The sequence below is a fragment of the Diabrotica virgifera genome, chromosome 9, assembly GCF_917563875.1.
Source record: "Diabrotica virgifera virgifera chromosome 9, PGI_DIABVI_V3a".
Lineage (NCBI taxonomy): Eukaryota > Metazoa > Arthropoda > Insecta > Coleoptera > Chrysomelidae > Diabrotica > Diabrotica virgifera.
The window spans coordinates 10,150,563-10,167,816 of NC_065451.1; positions in this window are offsets into that span (position 1 = coordinate 10,150,563).

A 17,254-nucleotide genomic window follows, 5' to 3' on the forward strand; every position below is an offset into this window, starting at 1 on the left:
ATTGGGACACCCTGTATACATTATTATTGTATGTAAAAAATTAAGATTTAAAACACTAATCGACAGATCTGAGCATTTTTCAAAAAAACAATTAGTATTTGAACTATTGAATTTATTCCATTTGGCTGACACACGCTGTATTATTCTACCATAAAATTAACATAAAAAAATGAACAAGTAGGAAAAAGAATAGATTTTGAAAACTATTGTTCATATTTTAATTCTTCCATTTTCAATAATATCATTTTTTTTCTTCAAAATTATATATAAAAAAATATACAAGGAGAATAACTTTTCAAGTAGTTGATCAATTACGCAATACGTAGCAACCTTGTAGCAACACTCTTCCATGTTTAAATTCACGCACACTGTAATCTGTAATATGTACTAAACTAATGTTACCAATCCTCAAAATGGTGACAATACTGATATACACAGCGTGCCCGCGCGCCGTCTCTCGTCGCTCGAACAGAGCCGTCGTTCCTTCAAAATTTTCAGAAACGAGCTAGTCCCGAGCGATAGCGAGGTTTCTCCTGCGTTACCACTGCCAGTATTGGTAACAGCATATAATAAAGTGCAATGGATTCATTTATCTCGCCAATATTTTCGTGCGTGTAGTTGGCTATTTACTGAATTAGGTACTATTAACAAATATTTCTGTTGGTAAAAAATATAAATGGAATTATTTCATAACAGTCATAACGTATTTATTGCAAGATTTTTAACTGTCACCAATGGTAACAGTGGTTACACGGACGCTTCGCCAGTGCCGTTGCCTATTCTCCTTTGTTCTCAATATGAATTTGTCTTATATCACTTGTTTTTTATATCAACTACGGAATGATTCTTCACACTGCTGTAGAATAAAATGCTGCTCCAAATAAAATTAACTTTGTTTTTTTAAGAAAATTATGAACGCATGCATAATATTAAAAGAATGGTGGAGGTTCTTACAAAATCATTTATAAAATGAATTACAAAAAAACTTAAGTATTAGTAACTAAAAAATAGTAAAATAATGTTGATAGCAGTTAGATAGAACAACTGGATGAACTTGCTGCCATACTAATATCGAAAGAATACACTGGGCTGCTTTTAACTATAGAGACGTAAATACTAACATGCGGTGTAACGGTACCAAAGTTATTTGAAATTTCGATCTAGTTTACATTTGTAACACTTTCGTTACACCTTATATGTTATAATCGTTGAATTCATATTTGTTTTCATAGATTGTTGAATCTCGCAAATCTATCGCTTTGGCGTGTGTAGGTATGACGTAGTTTGTTTCTCACTGTATTGAATCGATAAATTCTTAATTCCTCGATTCTCATGCGTGTTCGTATCCCTATTTTTTTAATTTATCTAACAACCGACAAAGGAATTTTGGCCATAATTCTTTGGTAAGTAGTCATAAAGTCGGGGTTTTATTTATTTTAGAGTTGGAATGTCTATAAGAGCCTTTGAGTGTGTTTATATAATCCAACAAGTGTTCTTTTTGATGACGCATATGAGAACGGGCCTTGGCTGTGAATGCGTCCAAGTCAGCGTTTTTTTGTGAGAAAAAAAAAGGCGGTACGAAATATTGAGATCTGCTTGTTTGTTTTTTTTTTGTGATTGGTCGAGCTGTTTTGGTATGCGTTAGAGGGCTTAACCCGAGGCATAATTTGCAATTTTTTATTGGTTGAGATTTGATTGATTGAGTGTCAAGTCGGTTAATTGGTCGTTGAATTGTTGGTAGGAAGATTGGATGATTTCTGGAGAGGGCGTTGAATTTTGGAGATTAGAGTTTGAGGAGTTCGGGCAAGTCAGTTCCAGTAGAGCTGTCATCGAGTTCAGGAGTGAGGGCTGTCGGCAAGAAGATCTTGCCGGTGCCTCGGGCCGCCAATATGCGGTTACCGGCAAAATTAGTAGTGCAGTTCCAGTTAAGTTTTTTTTTGCAATTTTATTGCAGAAGCTTTTGTGATTAGTTAGTGTTGGTCCCAACATGGTCTAAGCAAGTCGAGGACCACCGCGTTTCCGCCGTTTTTAAGCGAATGCGATATTTTTGTACCACTATTGATACCTACCATATTTCTTTATATGCAAGCAGAAGTCAAGAAGTTTCCTTTTGACGTTACTAGTTCAACACCCCAGTTAAAGCCTAAAGTTTGCTAGTATTTTTTGTTCCTGTTAATGAACTAGATAACAAATTCTTTTTTTTAATATTTTTGTTCGAGTAAGTGGTAATTTATTTTGACAATGCTGAATTTTTCTATAAAAGTTTTTTGATGAACTATGGAGTTTTTTTAATGAACTATGGGTAACCTGATGTAGTTTTATTGTATCAATTGGTGACTTTTGTGAAGTGAAATCGCGCTAACAACTACCAAGAAGAGAAGGACTGTTCCTGTGAAGGACTGTGAAAAAAGGGACTATTTTTATTTTGAGCGTAACTTGTTTACTTTTGATGCTAGAAAATTTTTTATAAAACCAAAATGAAGCTTTTTTTAAACACTTCAAATAAGTTGTAATGAGTTTTGCCCGAAATTTGCTTCATTTTTGGTTATTTCACGGTAAAGTATTCCATTTGGAATTTGACGAATATGAACCTATTTTTAATTAGCTACAACTCTGCTTCTACTAGGTGTAGAGACGTGATATATACACCATTTATTAAAAATTTTTACAGAATGTATTTTCGACAAAATACTTATAGCCCGGGAGGTAGTGTCCAATTTGACCGGAGCATTTTAGCATGGCTGGTTTCTTTTTATTTAGGTAGGTGTTCCAAAGCTGATTAACAAATGATGTGTCAGCTGGCCCAAAACCGGGGATTTTAGACAAAAAAAGGTAAAATATGAAAGTTGATGGACAAGCGCTACAACTTAAATGTCAAATATTTATACACGTTATTCAGAACATTTGATAGCCTTTCTTACTTGGCTCCTACCTTTCACTCAGGAGATCCAGGTTCAAATCCTGGCGCGGAAAATTATTTTTGTTTTTTAAATTGACATTTTATTTTGAAAAATAATTATTTTTATAATACCACGTTTTTATTATTTATACGAGACAATATAAAAAAATCTGTTTGTCTTTATAGAATCGCAAACTATGCATTTTTGGTCATAATATGATTGATCTTAATAAGCAAATTTGTTGTATATGAACCTCTGAAGGTTCCTGAGTTGGTAAGACCAACAATCTAAGTGGAAAGGGAGACATTATTTGTTATTTTTTGGACAAACTGTTTTTTCTTAATTTTATATGTTGTAGAACCGAAAGATACAACCCTAAATTTTCACTTTTCTCTCACCAACCCCCATTTTTTAATAGCCCCTATTCTCTATAATACATAAAAATGAATGTTTGTCTGTACCTATGTCCCTTATAGAATCGTAAACTATGCATTTGGTAGAAAAAAGTATAGGTACGCAATATTTTTTAGTATTTTTTGGCTTTCTGGTAATTTTTAGGTATTAAACTTTCAAACATTATTTAGTTTTAAGGCGGTACGAAGTTTGCCGGGTCAGCTAGTTAATAATAAAAAAATATTCTTGGACTAGTGTGGCAAAGATTAAAAAGTATAAATCAATAATTTATGAATTTTAGATTGTAATAAAAAAGCGTCAGCTGCATCATGTACGTTGCAAACAATGTTAGCTGGCCAAGTGGACATGCCGTGGTATTATAAAAATAACTATTTTTCAAAATAAAATGTCGATTTAAAAAACAAAAAGAATTTTCCGCGCCAGGATTTGAACCCGGATCTCCTGAGTGAAAAGTAGGAGCCAAGTAAGCAAGTCTATCAAATGTTCTGAGTAACGTATATAAAAATTTGACATTTAAGTTGTAGCGTTTGTCCATCAACTTTCATATTTTACCTTTTCTTGTCTAAAATCCCCGGTTTTGGGCCAGCTGACACATCATTTGTTAATAAGCTTTGGAACACCTACCTAAGTAAAAAGGAAACAGCCATGCTAAAATGCTCCGGTCAAATTTGACACTACCTCCCTGGCTATTACTATTTGTGTTATTTGCGAAAAACCGTCTAAAAGCGTGGTTATTTTGTTGAAAAAATGAAGATATCCACTGGCAAATAACTTGAAAAGTATTGACTTAGTGAAAAAACTCTATAGAACAAAAGTTACTTAAAATTAATCAGATTGTCCATTTCCGGACTTACTTTGGACACATATTTTTTCACCCCCAAGAAAGGGTGAAAACCACCCCTGGGAAAAAGCACATATCGGCACAATATCACTTTTTTTCTTTGACTTGTTAGCTATGTGTATGCCAAATTTCATGTCAATCCAAGCGGTTCTTTAAAATTTAGAGGTTTTGCAATATTTTACCGTTAAAGAACGTACTAAAAGAAATTAAAATAGAAACGGTACCTACTGTTTCAGTAAGAATAAGATAAGGATAAAATATTTAGCTGATGAAAGAGAGAGAACGCCAACTATTTTTAAAGAAAAAATAGTAAAATAAGATAGAAAGATAAGAAATTAACAAATTTTAATAATCCCTGTAATTGGTGAAACAAACAACGAGAAAAAAACGGAGAGACACTCAAGAAGATTAAGAATCTGAAAAGTTATCGAAGCCCCTTCACTCGTGTAAAAATCTATTTTTCCGAAGGATTCGAGGGTACACAACCGACGTATCCTGTAGGAAAGGAAATAAGGAGATTTGTCCAGCCGAAGAGGACGACCTTAAATGGATTAGAGCAGTGAGCGTAAGGACTCGAGCAATCGGGATAATGGGCCGGACACTTATCCTAGATTTGAGGAGGAAAAGCGGGAAGCGAGCCAGGATGTGGTCAGATCGAAGGGGACGAACGGAGTGTTTACCTTTGCCAATCACTTTCGATCACTTCGGCCGATATTGACCTGCCGACTCGGCAAATATTGGGTTAGAGAGAGCATTTACGCACGTTTTTAAGACGATTTTCTAACGTCTTTCAAAATACATAAGTTGCACTTTATTATAGAGGAATTCACAGTCTATTTTGGGTAAATCGTATTTATTACGGTCCCATATAACTTGTAACACAGTAAAGAAAAATAATTAGGCTCTATTTTAGAGGGTGGTAAATTATATAGCACTTGGTAATAGCTATTTGTATAACAAGGGAGGAAAGTGCTACTTTTCCTCCCGAGAATGAAGTTTACTGCCCGACGCGTAGCGGAGGGCAGTAAACATTCGAGGGAGGAAAAAGCACTTTACTCCCATGTTATACATATGGTTTTTCCACCTTCCTCAAATAACAAGTAATTTTTTCATTTTTACTTAATTTATTTATGTATAACCAACAAAATTTATTAAAACTAAAACTAACAAGTAGGTACAATATAACTGTCAACTGTCAAATATAAGTCAAATTATTAATGTAAACATTGTTGAATCAAAATAACAATTTAATGTTTTTTATCATTCTGCAAAATACAGGGTGTTTTATAAATAAACGTTAAAATGTATAGATACTTACGTAATAGAAAATAGATATTGTACAGGGCGTCAATAAGTTATATTTCATGAATGAAATACCATGACGTCACTTTTACTTTTCCTCCCTAGGGAGGAAAAGTACAACTTTGCTCCCTACAATCAGGTCCGGAAAAGTATACTTTCGGTAGAGGTAGGTGGAAAAATAGTTTACAACCTGTTTAGACAAAAATAACCCACACTATTTTAATTCTAAGTTTCTAGAAAATATAGATATGTTTATAATGTCTTTATTAGATTATCCCAAGTTGTTAAGTTATGAATAAAAGTCAAAATATACAGGGTGATTGATTAGTAGGCTCAATAGCTCCGCTATAGTAATAGATAGCAATAAAAGTTAATAACAAAAATTTTAGCCACCTTTGAGCTTTTTTTTTTTTTGGCCTTTGGGCTAAGTGCCCATTCAGCCAGTAACAAATGTGTAACCTATTCCAACTAACTAATCTAACTACACTATTATTCTGGAAATTTAAATGAAGAACTACGATGGGGAGAGGAACTAGGATTACTTTTCGCACCTAGGGGTCATTCAAGGTGACTCACAGACAGAAAGGGTAGACCTCGGAAAATATAGGTAAATAGGTAAAATATTTGGCTATATAACAGAGGTAACGAGCTTAATACCTACACTCTAAAGTTTTAAGTTACACATCTTAATAAACTTAAGAATAATTTTGTATACCTGATACATATTTAATGATAGTAAATGAAGTAGATTGAAAGGGGGGTATAAGTTTTGCAATAATAAACTATTAATAAATTCCTGTCTTTGTATTTCAAATTTACTACAAGCATAAAAAATGTGATCCAAGTCGCTCACCACATTGCAGGTTTCACAAAGTTCGGTATTGACTACACCGATTCTATATAAATGTTGAGGAAAGCTTGCATGTCCGAATTTAAGCCTACAAATGGTCACAATATCATTCCTTGTAAAATCATACTCTTGGTGCCACAACACTGTCGGAATACTTGAATGTAACAGTGTGTATCGTGTGGGGCAATTACCGCAATATTTTTTCCAGTGCAATTCCCATTTTTCCTTAAAATTACGTTTAGATATCGTTAAATATTCTTGAGCTCCTAAATTGTTCTCCATATACTGTCCAGTTGTGACGCTTTCTTTGGCTAAGGAATCTACTACTTCATTTCCACGAAGTCCTATATGAGCTTTTACCCAAGTGAATTTTAATTCGTAGTGACTTTTTCTTAATTTATGAATTTTTAATTTTAGTTCTTTAATAAAAGGATTTATATCAGTAGCCACCACATTAATTGGGTTAGCGATGCATTTAAGAACCGATAAGGAGTCACTCAAAAGATGTATTTTTTTTAACTTGTTTTTTTCGATATACTCACAGGCTTTAATAATACCAATAGCTTCTGCAGAAAAAATGGAAGTACTGCTATTTAGTTTGAATTTTTCTTGAATGTTTGCTGATGGTATATAGAATGCACACCCCGTACCGTCATTTTGTTTTGATGCGTCAGTATATATTTCCAGAAAATCTGGCAGATTTGCTATGCAAGCGCTTAAAGTATTTTTACTTATCAACAAATTTTCATGGTATACGGGAATATTAATTTCTAGTGGTTCCAACATATCAAAAAATTCAGATTTATCGACCGAAATAGGTCTTTTTAAAGCACTATTATGAGGACTGGTATTTCTAAAAGCCATACATAATGGAGGAGAAGGTTTTTTTGACCAATATTTGTTTGTTAAATCGTGGTTATTTAATAAAGCTATTTTATGTAACAGAGTAGGATTTTTAAAAGAAGACTTAATAATAAATTTTTCTGACAACCATTCCCTCCGCAAAAATAATGGTGGCTCTAGTGCTTCAATCCGAAGTGGTTCCACAGGCGTTGAACACATTGCACCCAAACAGAGTCTTAGAGAAGTATTTTGAATTATTTCCAATCGTTTTAGAGTGTAAGGACTGGCTGATCCATACAACGTACATCCGTAATCCAGGATGGACCTAATAAAGGCTTTGTAGAAAGTTAAACACGATTGTGGATCTGCTCCCCACCAAGTTCTTCTTATGAATTTTAAAAAATTTATACCTTTTAAACATTTTGATTCTATATTTTGTATAAATGGTTTCCAGCTAAGCTTCCTGTCGAGAATAATTCCAAGATAAGTTACCTGATTTGATACCGGGTATAGTGTACCATTTACATTAATATGATCGATATTGGGCAGATTATGTCTTGTAAAGATGGTAACATTAGATTTTTGAGGGGTTAAAGAAAAACCTAACGATTCAAATTTCAAAGTACTTAGCTGTATATGTGACGTAAGCTCAGTGATGCCTGCTTCTAATTTTTTATTCGTGTTATAAATGACAAAATCATCAGCGTACTGTATAATATTACAATTATTATTTCCATCGTGTATTTCTTTTGTAAAAATATTAAACAAAAGGGGAGAGATAACAGAACCCTGTGGTAAACCTGTGGATGATCGTCTAGGACCTATTATAGAATTGTTATTCGACCTTACATAAACTTTTCTTTGTGTGAGAAGATTACACAAGACATTGCACACTTTTGGAGGAAGATCTGCCTGAAGCAATTTTTCTCTTAACATAATGATATTAATTGCATCGTAGGCACCTTTTATGTCAAGAAAAGCAGCACCTAAGTAGTAGTTATTTGAAAAACATAACTGAATGTCTGTTGTTAAATAAGATACTGCGTCAATAGTACTAAACCCTTTTTTAAAACCAAATTGTTCCAAAGGGAAAAAAGCAGTGCTAGTCAAATGAAATTCTAACCGGTGCTTAATAATCCGTTCAAAAGTTTTCATGACACAGGATAATAAGGAAATGGGTCGATAAGATTCTGCAAGGTTGGGATTTTTCTGCGGTTTTGGGATTGGTACAACTACAACATTTTTCCATTCCTCAATGCCTGCGTTGTATAACCAAATATCATTAAAAATTTCTAAAAGAAATAATTTACCGACAGTTGGTAAATTCCATATCATATCATATGTAACTTGATCCATACCTGGAGCTGTATTCTTGGTATTTTTTAATGCAAATTGTAGTTCCGTAAATTTTAAAGGATAATTAAGTATATCATTCTTCACATCTGCATTATCTACTAAATCCTTTACTTCCTGATCTGCCGAACATGGGGTGATATTTTGCAAAAAAGTGTCTATCCATTCATAGTTGGTACATTTAGGGGAAGGTGAAGGAATTCTTTGCATCTTTTTTGCCTGTTGCCATATTTCCTTAGACGGAGTATTTTTGTTAAGTTTAGCGCAGTAGTTAACCCAGTACTCCTTAGCCTTGTTCTTTAAAAATTTTTTTGCTACTGCCATTTTTTCTTTAACATGTATATAATTTTCCATATTACTATTGTTGATATATTTTTTTAATGCTTCTTTTCTATAAAAAACGACTTTATCACAGTCACTACCCCACCAGGGCGGGGGTGGCAGTTTAGCTTTTTTGAAAGGCTTATTGATTGGGATTGAACATGCAGCGGCATATTCAATGCCTTCCATAAAATATTTATATTTATCATTTACATTTAGTAGTTGGGGTTTATTACTGAAATATATAATGCAAGTTCGTTCGTATTCCATCCAGTTAGCTTTTTTAGTGTTCCATTTAGTTTTTGGTTGTATTGTATTACTAAACTGTTCCCTCAATATGTTGATTTTCATAAGAATGAGAAAATGATCCGATCCAAGAGTATCTGTTACCACGCTCCAGTTAGTTTTATCAGCGATGTCCGGAGATACTAGTGATAAGTCGACAGAAGAGTTTTGACCCGACCGAGATATTTTTGTAGGTGACCCATCATTTAAAATTACCAAATTATTTTGATTTAATGCATTTACCATATTTTTTCCAGATTGATTGATTTTATATGAGCCCCACAGATCGTGGTGCGCATTAAAATCTCCTCCAATTATTAATGTACCATTTATGTTATTAAAAAGATTGGAAAAATTGTGCACAGTAACTGCGATATTTGGAGGACAATACACAGAAACACAAGTAATGGATAGATTTTTAGAAACAAAAATTTCTGCCGCACAGACTTGCATACCATCTGCTACATTATTAATAGATACTTCTTTGAATTTGATATTATTTTTTACAAGAATAGCTACACCTGTCGTACCATCTATCCTATCTTTACGCACAATAGAATATCCATAAAATGTATAAGTGACTTTTGGTTTAAACCATGTTTCTGATACCAGAGCAATATCAACATCATAATCTGATAATCCAGGAGGAAAATAAACTTCCTGTAGCTGGCTGTATACCATAAATCACAAAAATACCAAGTTTCTTGTAAAAGGTATATATTAAAATACCCTAAATAAGGGTCACAATACAAAACGTTTTCGGATTAAGGAATCCATCATCAGTGTTTAAAAGCCCTAAAATTAAGTATAACCTAATTAAATGAGATAAAAGTTAAAATTGACAGAGGTTTTCAAGAACAAGAGGTCATACTTACAAAATTTGCATGCCTGAGCCACCAAAATGTATCGGGTAAAAACCCTTTAAATGTAAATAATAAGGATGTTTTACATATTTATATAAAATTCATTGGATGGTATAGATAAACCTGGATGTTATAGGTAGGACCTGTAGATCCTTATCTTCACGCTCCTTAGAGCACACCAAAAGAGAAAACACTTCTACTTTCTCTCAACATCTTGTAAAAAACAAACATACCCTTAATATCCCAGAAGATGTCTCGTTATTACATAATATTTCACAAAAAAACTTCCTAAAATTGGACCTGTATGAAGACTTAGAAATAGTTAAAGAGAAGCAGAGAAGTCCTAACTGTGTCAATCGCCATGTGTCATTTAACCGAGATTTTCAACCCCTACACCGTCAACTTTTTTCATAAACCACATCAGATACAATTTCCTCTTCTCTGCTACACCATTTATGACAACCACATACATCTATTTCACTCCCAATTGTCGATAAGCAACATCTTACTTTAACTCTTTAATATTCATTTGTACCTCATCCTCTTACATCCTCATTATTTCACACCAGCTTTAATTTTCCAAAATTTAGCTCCTACATCACATATACAACCACATCCATCAGAATTGAGTCTCATTCCAGCCACCTCTCTTCTTAGCCTCATCTCATAGCTTATAGATTAGATAACTATTATTTCATAACAACACACTACACATCTTCCATGGTCCAATATCACAACATACTCTTTCAGACTTCTCATACCGTCCTACTCCCCCCCATATTTTACAACCATTTCATTTTTAACCAATTTGATGTCAGGTCTCTGGAGGACTCAGTTTCGTCAAGTTACTTTAGTCTCATTTTCAGATAAAAATCAGATAAAAACAAAACAGTATTTTTACAATTATCATATCACTTTTTCTATCATTATACAATTTATGTGGGTTCGACTACCAAGAAAGTTATCAGTCATTAAACAATTATCATTTCATCAATACTCTTAAAATCGTACACATATGTACACATTACATACTATTTTGTGTTCCTAGTATAAGACCTATACAATTATTTGTCTAATCGTATTGACAATTTTATACCACCAATACAACACCTATTGGTATTGTTGACTGCATAACTTCCTGTAACGTAAACATTACATTTCCCTATTTTGAATACTTAATTAATGCATTATTTTTAGAATAAAATCTTTCATATTTTGTGAACATCTTTTATTTTTACTATTTGTAAATTTGATACTGTTTTTTATCTTAAAACATTTAAATTAATCTTTAATGTTGTGGCTGAAGTAATATTACAACTAGGTTACATTGACAGTTCTTGATGTCATTTTGGGTTGCTCTTGAATTCAATTGTCAGTTGGCCATTGAAATCCAATATGTGAGGTTTTCTCCAAAAAAAGTTCCAACCACGTGGGGAGAGTCCTGTGTTGCCCTGGGTAACATCCAGGTTTATCTATACCATCCAATGAATTTTATATAAATATGTAAAACATCCTTATTATTTACATTTAAAGGGTTTTTACCCGATACATTTTGGTGGCTCAGGCATGCAAATTTTGTAAGTATGACCTCTTGTTCTTGAAAACCTCTGTCAATTTTAACTTTTATCTCATTTAATTAGGTTATACTTAATTTTAGGGCTTTTAAACACTGATGATGGATTCCTTAATCCGAAAACGTTTTGTATTGTGACCCTTATTTAGGGTATTTTAATATATACCTTTTACAAGAAACTTGGTATTTTTTTTTTTTTATTAATCTGATAATATTTTTACTAAGCTATGTTTATTGGATACAGCGGAACGTGCGTTCCACTGACAAATTTTCAATTGATTGAGGTTAGTATTCGTCATCGTCACATATACTTTCATTACAATTATACGCAATATTTTTAATATAATCTGCATCAATGGCTGTAAGTTCTTCAAAAGATTTTACTTCACTTAGTACTTTCTGTAAAACCGCGAAGAATCCTTTAATAAATTCATCTGACATATCAGATTCAAAATTTTCTCTTGGTGGTATATTAATAGGTTTTTCGGGTCCAAATTTAAATGGGAACATTGGAGGGGAATTTGATATTTGAATGGGAGAATTGGGTTTTCGCTTCTTGTTAACTGTTTCGATCTGAGTTGAAGCATTGCGATTTCGAGCTGTTTGTAAGGTAACAGAATTAGTTGACTGAGATGACACTGGTTGTCTAGGATATTTGATATTATGTCTTCGTGAAGGCAAAGGGGGAAACTCTTCCTCTGATAAATAAGATAGAGCTTGAAATTTATTGTTAACTTTTAATGTAGAAGCATATGATGTTTTATTTAAATTTTTTGCTTCCGTAAAAGTTAAATTCTCTTCAGCCATTTTTTTTCTTTATTTCACTTTGTTTTATATGTGTTGGACATGATTTAGAGATTGATTTATGTGAATTAGTTTTACAGTAAATGCAACAATTATCCTGTGGATCCCGACATGAATGAGTTTCATCTTTTGTTTTACCACAGTTTATGCAAAGAGCCACTGTACTACGACACTGCTTCGCTACATGACCATATTTAAGACACCGGTAGCATTGGGTAACACTGTGAATATAAGGTTCAACAGGGCAAGATACCGAATTAATGAAGATGTTTGAGGGTAACATGTTACCCTCGAAGGTGACTATGACTGTTTGTCGAGGAACAAATATTGCTTCTCCGTCAGAAATGACCTTTCGCTTGATTCTACGAATTTCGGTAATAGTTACGGCAGATAGAAAATTTGTAAAAAGATATTGCTCATCAAAAGAAGTATCAACATTTTTAACAACCCCCTTCCTCGATAATAAATTATTTGGTATATAAGCAATTAGATTTTCGTTTTTTAACTGTTCATTAGCTACTAGTTTATTAGCATCTTCAATTGTTTTTAATTGAACCCTTATTCTGTTTCTGCCTACTCTATCAATTCGTACAATGTTCTGAACATTCAATTTCTTATGGAGCACATGGCCAACTGCCATAGGATGTAATTTTCCTATTGCAAGCTCATTATTGGTGCTTTCAATAAAAACATAGACAAAATCTGAATACAGGTTCGGTTTTTGTAGATTGAAAACCTTACTTTTTTGCTTAGTATCTGAAAGTGTCAACTTATCTGTATCAGCTGCGGTTTTACCATCTTGATTTCTGGTCGTCGTAGTGTTGTCTATGACCATATCTACATTTTCTCCTCCATTATCCACTGTTCCCCCTTTGTCAAGGGGTGGTTCATCGGCCATTTTTACACCTTATTCACCGCACTATTTGTTTATTTATTAAACGTAAATATTATTATTTTATGCTTTATAAAGTTTAAAAAGTTTTAAAGTAATTTAACCAAAATATGACCTTATTCACCGCACTATTTATTTATTTATTAAACGTAAATATTACTATTTTATGTTTTATAAAAGTTTAAAAAGTTTCAAAATAATTTAACCAAAATATCACATTTTTATTCGTATCACCTAAAATACTTATTAAGTGATAATTAGTTTCTAATGTGTATTTGATAACGGTAGGTAATTATTATTTAGCGAAAGAAATATTTTAAACACATCCGCTCACCACAGAAGTTTAAATGGTACTGCACCTTTGAGCTTCATATTACAAAATTAGTTAGAATGTTACAGAGTGTTCGATAACACAGTGGCAGACCTAACTTATGTTTTTTTAAATGGCACACCCTATATTTTATTTTATATTCGAAATCCTGTAACTCCATCACAAAAATATAAAGGTTTGTAATGTTATATAGGGTATTTCCAAAGTTATAACCAATTTTGTATGAAAATCGTAAAGTTCAACTCCCTCATCATCATCATCATCATCATTCTCTTTGCCTTATCCCTATGCGGGGTCGGCTTCCCTAATTGCATTTCTCCACACAATTCTATCTTGGGTCATATCAATGTTAATACCCTTTAACAAAAAGTCCTGCCTTATCGCCTCCCCCCAGGTCTTCTTTGGTCTTCCTCTCCTACTCCTTCCAGGAATCTGCACTTCAGCTATTCTTCGTATTGGGTGATTAACGTCTCGACGTTGAACATGACCAAACCATCTTAACCTATGCTCTCTCATTTTGGCATCAATTGGTGCCACACCTAGACTTCCCCTAATATACTCATTTCTAATTTTATCCTTCTTTGTCACTCCACTCATCCATCTAAGCATTCTCATTTCCGCCACATGCATTCGTTGTTCCTCTTTCTTTTTCACTGCCCAACATTCAGTTCCGTACATCATAGCCGGTCTTATGGCTGTTTTATAGAATTTTCCCTTCAGCTTCATTGGAATTTTTCTGTCACACAACACACCACTCGCTTCTTTCCACTTCATCCATCCAGCCCTAATTCTACTGCATGCATCTCCATCTATTTCTCCATTACTCTGTAATACCGATCCTAGGTACTTAAAACTATTGCTTTTCACAATCATTTCACCATCCAAAGATACCATTTTATTTGTAGTAGCTCCATCTTTAAATGAACATTCCAAATACTCTGTTTTTGTCCTACTAAGTTTTAAACCTTTTTCCTCCAGAGCTTGTCTCCACTGTTCCAGTTTTTGTTCCAAGTCTCTTTCACTATTTCTTACTAACACGAAATCATCAGCATACATTAAGCACCATGGAATGTTACCCTGTAGTTTCGCTGTTATCTGGTCCATAACTAATGAGAATAAATACGGACTAAGCACAGAGCCTTGGTGCAATCCTACTTTCACATGAAATTTATCAGTCTCTCCCACACCTGTCCTAACACTAGTTGTTGCTTCCTCATACATATCTCTCACAATCTTTACATATTCACCAGGGACTCCTTTCTTATTGAGTGCCCACCACAGAATCTCTCGAGGAACTCTATCATATGCTTTCTCAAGATCAATGAATACCATATGAGCGTTTGTTTCTTTACTCCTGTATTTTTCCATCAACTGCCTTATAATGAAAATTGCATCTGTTGTTGATCTACCCTGCATAAAGCCAAATTGATTCTCGGATATTTCGGTCTCTTCACGTATCCGTCTCCTGTTCAAATATAAAGTTCAACTCCCTGTATAAATAAAAATAAGCATAACAGCAATGGTTTATTAATGCCATATTTTTTATTTATTTTCAAAATTTTTAAGAATTATTGATATTGCTTATTTTCTTTACATCAAATACAGGGTGAGTCAAAACGCAAGTACATTATTTTCTCAGTAATGTTAAATGGAACACCCTGTATTTTATATCATTATTGAAAAGTAACATTAACGTACTTTTTTATATAACATTCCCTATGCCCAAATTTATTAGTTTTCGAGATACTTTCATTTTTCAGAGCAAATTATTTTAGGTGTTTAAATTTATCTAAATTTTAAGTAAGCCATGACTGAATTGACAATTGAAGATTACCGATATTATCAATCCGGTAATCAATGTAACACTGTAGCAAATAAAGAAATAAAAATAATTTATTAGTAATACATTTTACAAACAAAAACACAACCACTACATGCAACATTTTTGAAACAATTAAAAACTATCTTTTTATGTAAATGCAACAAATAAACAAAGAAAATTAGTAATAAATTTTACAAAAAAACACACAAAGACAAAATACAATATTTTGTGAAGACAATTAAACACTACTTTTGTATGTAAATGTAACAATGTAAAAAATAAAGAACGAAACATAATTTATCAGTAATACATTTTGCAAAAAAACATGTTTGAAAAAATTAGAAGCTACTTTTAATAAAATATTTTTAATATTTAATTACATAAGGTGTTCAAAATTATCTCCGTAACACATTTATGTACGCCTAAAAACGATCATTGAATGAGCTACTTACTCTACGGAGCATTTGTAAATTAACACATCGAAATACACTTTGTATTATATTTTTCATCTCATCCCTTGTTGTTGGATATTTTCATTTTTCAGAGCAAATTATTTTAGGTGTTTAAATTTATCTAAATTTTAAGTAAGCCATGACTGAATTGACAATTGAAGATTACCGATATTATCAATCCGGTAATCAATGTAACACTGTAGCAAATAAAGAAATAAAAATAATTTATTAGTAATACATTCTACAAACAAAAACACAACCACTACATGCAACATTTTTGAAACAATTAAAAACTATCTTTTTATGTAAATGCAACAAATAAACAAAGAAAATTAGTAATAAATTTTACAAAAAAACACACAAAGACAAAATACAATATTTTGTGAAGACAATTAAACACTACTTTTGTATGTAAATGTAACAATGTAAAAAATAAAGAACGAAACATAATTTATCAGTAATACATTTTGCAAAAAAACATGTTTGAAAAAATTAGAAGCTACTTTTAATAAAATATTTTTAATATTTAATTACATAAGGTGTTCAAAATTATCTCCGTAACACATTTATGTACGCCTAAAAACGATCATTGAATGAGCTACTTACTCTACGGAGCATTTGTAAATTAACACATCGAAATACACTTTGTATTATATTTTTCATCTCATCCCTTGTTGTTGGATATTTTCATTTTTCAGAGCAAATTATTTTAGGTGTTTAAATTTATCTAAATTTTAAGTAAGCCATGACTGAATTGACAATTGAAGATTACCGATATTATCAATCCGGTAATCAATGTAACACTGTAGCAAATAAAGAAATAAAAATAATTTATTAGTAATACATTCTACAAACAAAAACACAACCACTACATGCAACATTTTTGAAACAATTAAAAACTATCTTTTTATGTAAATGCAACAAATAAACAAAGAAAATTAGTAATAAATTTTACAAAAAAACACACAAAGACAAAATACAATATTTTGTGAAGACAATTAAACACTACTTTTGTATGTAAATGTAACAATGTAAAAAATAAAGAACGAAACATAATTTATCAGTAATACATTTTGCAAAAAAACATGTTTGAAAAAATTAGAAGCTACTTTTAATAAAATATTTTTAATATTTAATTACATAAGGTGTTCAAAATTATCTCCCTAACACATTTATGTACGGCTAAAAACTATCATTGAATGAGCTACTTACTCTACGGAGCATTTGTAAATTAACACATCGAAATACACTTTGTATTATATTTTTCATCTCATCCCTTGTTGGAGATATTTTATAAACTTCATTATTAACGTAACTCCAAAAAGTCAGTCCAGTTTATTAAATTCTGGTGATTTGGGTGGCCACGCTACTGGTCCATTGAAAAATGAAAATATCTCGAAACCTAATA